An 8,922-nucleotide genomic window follows, 5' to 3' on the forward strand; every position below is an offset into this window, starting at 1 on the left:
TGCTTAGCCATATCTGGGGAGATGTCCCAGCCTCTATTGACATAAGGGCTTGTACTATAGCTCGGCTCTGCTCTCGCTGCTGTGTTCTCCATTGGCAAACTTTTCTGAATAGAAGCAGAATGCCAACAAGAAGGAGGATAAAGAAGACCAGTTGTGCCAGCCCATTGTTTGGTGAACTGGAACATATTGCTGGATGTTTGAAATAGCTCTGGGAGGGAAGCTGGTGTCACACACGTACTATTTACTCGAGTTATCTCAGCCAGAAGGATTCATGTGAAATTTTGAAAATCGTCAGACCAAGCACCCTGCAAATACTGGGAGAGCTGTTGGGAGGAATTCCTGGCCTTATTAAATTGAGAGAATTTTACAGGGGTAACACAAAGGGCAGGGTAGGGAACGACGCAACCAACACTCATAATATCTGCCAGGATGTCTACTTGTTCTTGCAGTAGGTCCACTCGTTGATTGAGAATTAATAAACCAGCCTTAAGGTGGGCATTCAACTGCGACTGCATTTGTAAGGCAGCTGCGGTACCCTCAGCTAAAGTATTTAAGGTCTCTGCTATTGGTACCGCAGTGGCCAATGCCATGGCGGCAGCTGTAGCTGCCGCAGTGGAGGCTGCAACAGCAGCTATTATGGTAGCAGTGATTCCGAAGTCTCTCGTGAGAGAAGAACTATGGATACATCATCTGTAATAGAAACAGGGACTGGAATGTTAGTGGGAATATGCATGACAACAGCAGAGTGAAAGTTGGTACTGTTCCAGCATTGGGATAAGGAGCAATTGTCATTTGAGCAATTGAGACGATCATCATGGAGATTGCTGCCATTAAAGAGGAGGAAAAGAAGAGGGGCTGTGCAAACAGGCGTTGGGGGGAAGGTCATATTTTGATTGCATTTGTTCACGTGCACTGTCGTTTCGAATCGTACTGTTATATTTTGATAAGAGAACCCCGCCTTTAAGCATAGACATGGGTGAGATATCAGAGCATGCTCCTAAGGTATTGCAAAGCAACCAAGCCTCAAAAGGTGAAGAGGGGTTGCTTAGCTTGGGATTCTGGTATGTATAATTGTATCTGTGGAAAGTCTCATTTTTAATAGTAGGAAACTTTGGTGTAAAAGTATAATCATGAGTTTCAGTGAGAAATACTGATTGAAGAGTGTTTTGGCATCCAGACCATTCAGGGGGCCAGGATCTTGTTTGTTTACAGCAAGGTAACGTAACAGGTTGATAGGGCCCTGTAGCATTTGGGGGTTTGATGGGGGTAAGACCCTGTAAGACGGTAACATTACCTTTAACGGCAGTGTGATTATATGGCTGAAAATGTCCGAGTGTTTGATTACTCAATTGGATACATGGGGGTGATGTTTGGTTCATGTCTAAGGTAATAGTAAATCATAAAGTTCTGGCAGATAGAAGGTATGATTCTAAGACGCGATGTCGGGCTAATTGTGTACAGTAGGCAGTCCTAATGTTTGGTTAGTTGTGAAAAATGGAGGGAATATTAATGAGAAGTTAGTAACTGGCAAAGGGTAGGGCCAGGCTTTAAGGATTGCCCACAATTCACAGGTTGCTATTGGCGGGAGGTGGAGTGTTAATTCTCCCCATATCAGTAGTATCAGTGGCATCTTCTTCAGCGCCATCTTCAGGGTCTGGGGCTTGTCGGGTTAACCGCTCAGGAATCCAAATCCTTGTCCTGTGGAAAAACACAAACAGACTGTCCAGTAAGAATATCCTTCCAAAGGATTAAAGGCTTGGGGGAGGAGTTGGTATGTGCTGAATGTCTCTCAGCTGCTGCATGTCCATTTTTATCAAGTGTTAAAAAATTTAAAATAAATAGAATCGTCTTTAGGGGACCAAAACGTGTCCCCTATTCCCCCTTTTTGTTTTAAAAGAGCTTGTTTGAGGGGCGCCTGGGTGGCTCAGTGGATTAAGCCGCTGCCTTCGGCTCAGGTCATGATCTCAGTGTCCTGGGATCGAGCCCCGCATCGGGCTCTTTGCTCAGCGGGAGCCTGCTTCTCTCTCTCTCTCTGCCTGACTCTCCGCCGACTTGTGATCTCTCTGTCAAATAAATAAATAAAATCTTTAAAAAAAAAAAAAAAAAAAGCTTGTTTGAGGGTCAAGTGGGCGCGTTCTACTATAGCTTGTCCTTGAGGGTTGTAGGGAATACCGTGATTTAAGGTAATACCTAGTTGGGCAAGGAAACTGCGGAATGATTGTGAAGTATATGCAGGGCCTACCCCAAGTGGCGAAGGCTTGAAGACAGTGGGAAATAACGTCTTTGGTTTTTTCTCCTGTATGGATAGAGGCAAAAATGACCCCCGAGCAGGTATCTACCGAGACATGTACATATTTGAGTTTGCCGAATTCAGGGATGTGAGTTACATCCATTTGCCATATATGGTTGGGCAGTAAACAGCGTGGATTTACTCCTAGGGAAGGTGATGGAAGCAGTGTCACACAGTTTTTACAGGATACAACTATGTCTCGGGCTTGAGCTTTTGTTATATTAAATTTTAATCTGAGTGTGAGTGCATTTATGTGAAAGTTTGTGAAAGTGTTTTGCTTGTTGTAAAGACAAACTATTGTAAAGATAAACTGTTCTTTTGTTAGTAGATCCGCGGTGCGGTTATCTTCTGCTAGAGGACCAGGTAGAGTTGTATTTGCTCTGATATGACCTATAAAAAAGAGGGCTTTTCTGTCACATATTATTGTTTGGAGGTTTTTTAAGGCTTTGGTAATAGAGGATTTGGTACTATATGACCTGCATTTTCAAGACAACATATTTGCTATCTGACAAAAGGTTGAAGGGTTCATGATGAAATAGTTGAAAGGCTTTTGTAACGGTAAGTAGCTCTGTGACCTGTGGGGAAGAGCTCTGAAACAGGAAGGTCCAATTTTTTTCCTTTGTGACTATAGCAACCACCCCATGTTTGGATCCATCAGTGAAAACCAATTTAGCACCATCGAGTGGTTTGTGGCGAGTTGCCCTAGGGTAAATGAGTGGATGGGTTAAGCTAAATTGAAGCCATGGGCTTGTAGGATAATGATTGTTGCTCTCGCCAGCAAGAATGACCAGGAGACCAGGAGTGACAAGCTTATCAGTCTCTTTATTATTATACCTTCACCCCGATATCTTTTCCTTTTATATCCCCCTTTCCTCCAATCAGCAAGCTGTGCACATGAAAGAAAGCATGATCAGCGCTTAGTACGACAGAGAGCATGCAGTGTCCACGGTCTTCCTGTTCTGGGCATAGCCAGTCATTCTTTTGGTGGTGCGCAGATCCTCTGCCTGGCCGCAGGCGCAAGCGCCACGTTGCAGGTTACGTACATAGTTGCCCCTGACAATGATTGTTGAACTTTGCTGTGACAATGGTCATGGTTATAGCCCAATCGTCATCACATGCTGCTAAGCAGGTTAATTGGTCTTGTGTGTAGGGAGTGAGGATGATGTCAGGTTGTCTGCCAAATGCTGTGACACTGAGTTTTACACCCTTCAGTATAATTTTTGCAATGGCGTTTGGATACCATGGCAGAATTTTTCCTGGGGAGTAGGCTAGGTTGACCCATTCTTTCAGCCAATCAACCTCATTAACGATGGCTGCGATCGGCTCCAGTATCCAATAGGCCCATGAATTTTTTATTTTTGATCCATAAAGAGTAGAAGGGTCTATCGTTCATCCCCAGTGTAAGGCAAGCTAGTGGTGCTCCAGTTGATCCAAACCCTCTCTCTTCTCGTGATCTTCCTGAGCTTTTAAAGAGTCTGTGACAGCTCAGCAATACTAGGATCTGTGCTATCTTATCACCTGGGCTGATGGCTGTAATGCCATGCGGGGAGGACACTAATATTTAAGTACTCCTTTGTAATCAGCATCTATAACCCCCGGATGAACAGTTAATCCTGTTAATGCAGCTTGCCCTAACAAGAGGCCCACAGTGTCTTGAGGCAATGGGCCTTTGAAATCCGATTCTACTATTTGGGTACCCATCTCAGGAGTTAATACCAGTCTGGTGGTAGCATGGATGTCCAATCTGGGGCTCCCTCTTGTGGCCCGCCTGGGCTCGTCGGCGGATAATGCGAGGGTGCCACTTGTTGGAGCACCCCATACATTTGAGAGCCCTGGGGTGAAGGGCCCCGCTTCTCATTTTTTGAGTCTTTGGGTGGTAGAGGATTGCCTTGTATCTCTCACTGATCGACACTCGTTGGCCCAATGAGCACCTTTGCCACACCTAGGACACAAGCCAGGTCGTTTTGTTACTTGGTTTGGGCCCTGGTTTCCAGGGCACTTCTGCTTGAAATGCCCTTGGGCTCCACATTTATAACAACCCTCTGTGCCTCCCTTATTATTTCTACATTGGGGTCCTTGAATGCTTTGAAAACCTTGGGTAATGGCCGACGCTAGCACCTGCCCTTGTATAACACTGTCATTAATGTTGATATATGTACTTAAATCCTTAGCTTTCCATGGTCTGATAGCCTCTTTGCACCATTTATTGGCCTGTTCATAAGCCAGCTGTTTAATTAGAGGCATAGCAGTGTCTGCATCACCAAAGATCCTTCCAGCCGTTTGCATCAACCTTGCAACAAAATCAGCATACGCTTCATTTGATCCTTGTATTACCTTAGATAACTGAGCTTGTAAGTCCCCACTACCCTGAAGTGTTTTCCACGCTTTGGTTGCAGAGGCTGCAATTTGTAAGTATACTGCAGGGTTATACTGTAATTGCTCATTCCTGCCCACATAGGGTCCCATGCCCATAAGCATGTCTAAATTCCACTGCAGGTTACCGGCTGCGGCGTTGTGCCAAGCAACATCTTGAGACTGTTCTTACCATGCTGTCTTCCATACCAGGTATTGTCCCCTGGAAAGTGCGGCCCTTGCTAGATTCCCCCAGGCTTCTGGAATTAAGTTCATTCCTGCTATAGACTCCACTAAGGAGATCGTAAAAGCCGCTTGATACTGCATAACTGCTTCCTTCAATTGCTTGACTAACTTAAAGTCAAGGGGCTGGTGGTATCGGTGATTTGAAAGCTGAGGTGAGACCAGCTTCTTTCCATTTAGTTGTCCAACTCTCAGTAGTAGGTGCATGACAACCACATATATTCATACAAGTGTTATACGGTGGTGGGGCACTAGGGGTTGCTGTGGGCAAAGACTGTAAGGGCTCAGGTTTCTGCCCCACCTTTCGCTCTAACTCCTCCCCTGACATTTCCTCTTCCTCTTCGCTAGAACTGTTTCTTTCTGAAGCACGAGATGACCGTTCCTCTTTAACTTCCTCAAGGGCCTCAGCTCCCTCTTGAATAGCTGACTGACATCTCGGCTTATGTCCCCCAAGGCATCCTCTGACCAGAGTCCATATAGCTAATGTTCCGGGGCCGATCCTCTCCTCAATGGTCCCATTGTGGAATATTTAACAAACCCTTGTCCAAAAACTAAGGTGCAACAGTTTCCAGTGTAGTTAGAAATGCTCTGGTGGTTTTTGATTTCAGAGGGGCACCATTGGCTTTGAGAAGGTCCTTTAAAGAACCCTCCAATCTAGATTTTGATAATTCAGAACCCATCTGGCCACTTAGGTTAATTTCACAATGGATAAGAAAATCCTGGCTCTATGGCCGCCCCGTTTCTTGTTGCGGTCTTCTACAAGATTCCCACCACTTTGATCGTGGTTCCTTCCCCGTTTACCTGCCGTTTTTCTCCTTGCAAGGTTTACTACTAGTTAATGATTCCCGGGTTTCGGCACCATTTGTCGCCCTCGGCCCTCAAGAACGACAATCAGCCTGGTATGGTGTTAATGCTTCATCTGTTTATTTCGTCAACTTCCTTAGCTTATATGCGGCAGGGTGACCAATAAGGGGCCAAGCAATGGGGAGAGCCAATGAGAGTCCTGTTACTATGCTGATTAAATTTGAAACAGCCAATGACTGTGTCCTCCTTTAGGTGGGCTTCACCAGAACGTTTGTTGTTTACTTGCAGCGTATTTTGCTGGCAGTGAGCCAAGCGCCATCTGTAATGGTGGGGACTTTCCCGGCCGGAGGTGGTCCCCGACAGAGCTACCCATGTGTCCCAGTATTTTCATCTTGTAATGTCGGTGGAAAGTACTATTATTGTTTCCTGCTCTTAAGTTGGCTTCTTAAAGGGTAGGTAGGACAGTCTGCATTGAATAAGGGACTTTTTAAAAACCTGCTGAAATGACACAATGTTCATCCTTTCCCCTCAACAAGTGGTTGTCTGGTTTGCAGAATGGGGGCTGTCACAGATAAGCTTACTGCGAACACACAAACCTTTTATAGAATGTGTCTTGTTAGGCTTCGCAGCACAGAAGCTGGCACTCTAAATGCATTGGTCACACCAGGTCTATGCTCATGAAGTTGAAATGGTCACATTTATTTAAGTCTAAAGTGTCGTGTAACACTGTGCTTGAATTACGCATTTCCCCTATCCAGTCGCTCACTTTGCTACCTATAAGCTCTCCGAGTGCTAATGAAGGGGGGAGTGTTGGAACTCAGCTTGTGCAATAAAAATAAACCAAAACCACTGGCTGTTTTCATTTGTCTTCACAATGTGGCTACCCTTCCTTTTAAGGTTTTCTAGTATTCCCCGATTTCCAGCTGTGGAATGGAAGGTTTGACTTAAAACTCTTTGGATCCATTTCAGAAGAACCCTCTTGGCAGCAAAGTGGTCCACCAGGATTCCCAAAACAATGTGCCTTAAAAAAAAAAATACCCCACTAATAAAATGGAAAACGGTACCCCCTACAATAGGGCAACATGCACTTTCCAACTCTTGAAAATGTTCTGAGGCCTAACCCCCCCCCCCATGCAAAAACCTAGACGGGATGATAAAGCCAACTGCGCCACCCCACCCCAACACCCCTAAAGCAACTCATTGTCATCTTCTCTGTGTGATGGGGGTGGGGGTGGGGGTGTTGCTTGGTTTGTTTTCTAGGAACACTTCTAGTCTCCAGAAAAACAGCAAATGAGATCTTGGCACCAGTGTCCTCCCCCAAGAACATCTGGGGCCAAGGCTGGAGGTCCATACAGAGAGCCCTAGACAGCGGTGGGACTGGGGGTGCAGAGGTGAGGAGGTCAAGGCCAGGGTAGTATGAGAACCAGCGAGGGCCAGGTAGCTGAGAACCAACCCCTGTGGGGGGCAAGGAAACCCCGCATCTCCAGAGGCAACAACCACACACCTAGGGTGGGGACAGCCTTGTCACAGGGACACAGAAGACAAAAGTGTGGGGGGCCCTTAATGCCTCATGGAGCACACACTCCAGAGGTGGCAGGGGACGGTGTGTGTTCTAAGGGCACAGAGCCCCTCTTACCGTGCCCACACCCCAGCGCAGCGCAGTTGTGGGGCACCATCCCCATGGGACTAATGACCCCAAGCTTCAGTGCTTCACATTCAAGGAGCCAGCAGTTCCCCTCCCACTGGGGACCCTGCCTCAGTGACAGCTTCACACTCACACATGCCCCAGAACACAGACTCTGTTCTCCCAGCCGCCACCTTATCGCAAGACACCGGGTCACAGCTGTGACGTAACCCTGTTTTCTCAGCCCCAGCGTTCATTTTCTGGAAGCTACACTCGGCAGACTCTCCTCCTTCCCAGGACACACCCGTCCATGGGGACCCGGCTGTGGGATCCAGGGCCAGCCAGGGACAAGGTCCTACCACCCTGCCCTTCAGGGCCAGCAAGGACCCCCCACCCAGCTATGACAGCAAAGCACGAGGGGATGGGCCACAGCCAACCTCGAACAGGCTCTTGTCCACACCCCCACCCCCAGCATAGGGCTCAGACTCGACCCCGCAGAGAGCCTGCGACCAAAGGATCTGAGGCACTCCCCTTCGGGGACAGGGAACCTCCGTTTCCCCCAGTCCGGAGCCAAGAACGAGTAATCAGGGCTCCTGCTGCACCCCTTGATGCAGCGCTCGGTTCTGAGGCTCCCACCACTGGAATGGGATCCGGATTCCCCATCCCTCGGTACCATCTCTCCCAGAATCAAGAACTACCGTCGCGATGCACAACAGTAAGCATCCACTTAGGGCTGGCAATCTGGCAGCGTGCGACCACCCTGAGGTCCCGTCACTACAGCCAAAGGAGATCACGCCAGGGCCGCGAGGGGCTGAGCCGACAGGCGCTGGTCTGCGGGGCGCGTTCCCAAGGAGAAGCCAGCCGAGGAAGCCCCCCGAGGGCGCTCCCCCATCTCCTGACCCGGTGTGGGGAGAAGGGGAGCCTCCTCCCCCGCGGCTTCCCCGGGGGCGGCGCGGACGCCAGACCATCCCCTTCCAAGCCAACGCCTCGCACGGACAAAGATCAGGCCCAGGCCCTGCCCCACGGGAGTGGCATGCCCCTGGCTCAGAAACGGGTAGACACGACCCGACCCACGTGCCGGCATGTCTCTTCGTAGGGTGCGGCGGGCCACACGTCCCTGCCTGCACACACGGCCGGCGACGGAGCTACAGCGCGGCCCAGAAGCGAGGTCCTGGAGCGTGGCCCCACATCGCAGCAAGGCGAGGGCACGAAACCATGGGGCGGACACGGGGCCTCTGGCCAGCGTCTCCCAGTAACTCAGCCCCCGGGGCCCTCCCGGAGTCTCCGGTCCTGAAGGCCCCACAGGAAGTGGGGGGCACTTCGGGTATACCCACAACAACCAGTTGGCTTTCAGAGACTCTGCACCGACTCCAGACATAAGCGACCAAGCTCCGGGCGCTGCCCCGCAGCCGCGCGCACACCCCGACACGCATGCTGGCAGCCGCTGTGGTCCCGGCGCGCTGCACGGCGGAGAGTCGGTGGTGATAGGGAGAAACGCGCAATGTGGGCCCAGTTTCAGGAAACCGTACGCTCAGGCCTCCTCAACAGACACAGGAGCGGGCTTGGAGGCTTGGGACGTGCGCCAACCCCGGCATGCTCAAAGTCCTCG

This window comes from Mustela erminea, chromosome 19, assembly GCF_009829155.1.
Source record: "Mustela erminea isolate mMusErm1 chromosome 19, mMusErm1.Pri, whole genome shotgun sequence".
In the NCBI taxonomy this organism is placed as follows: domain Eukaryota; kingdom Metazoa; phylum Chordata; class Mammalia; order Carnivora; family Mustelidae; genus Mustela; species Mustela erminea.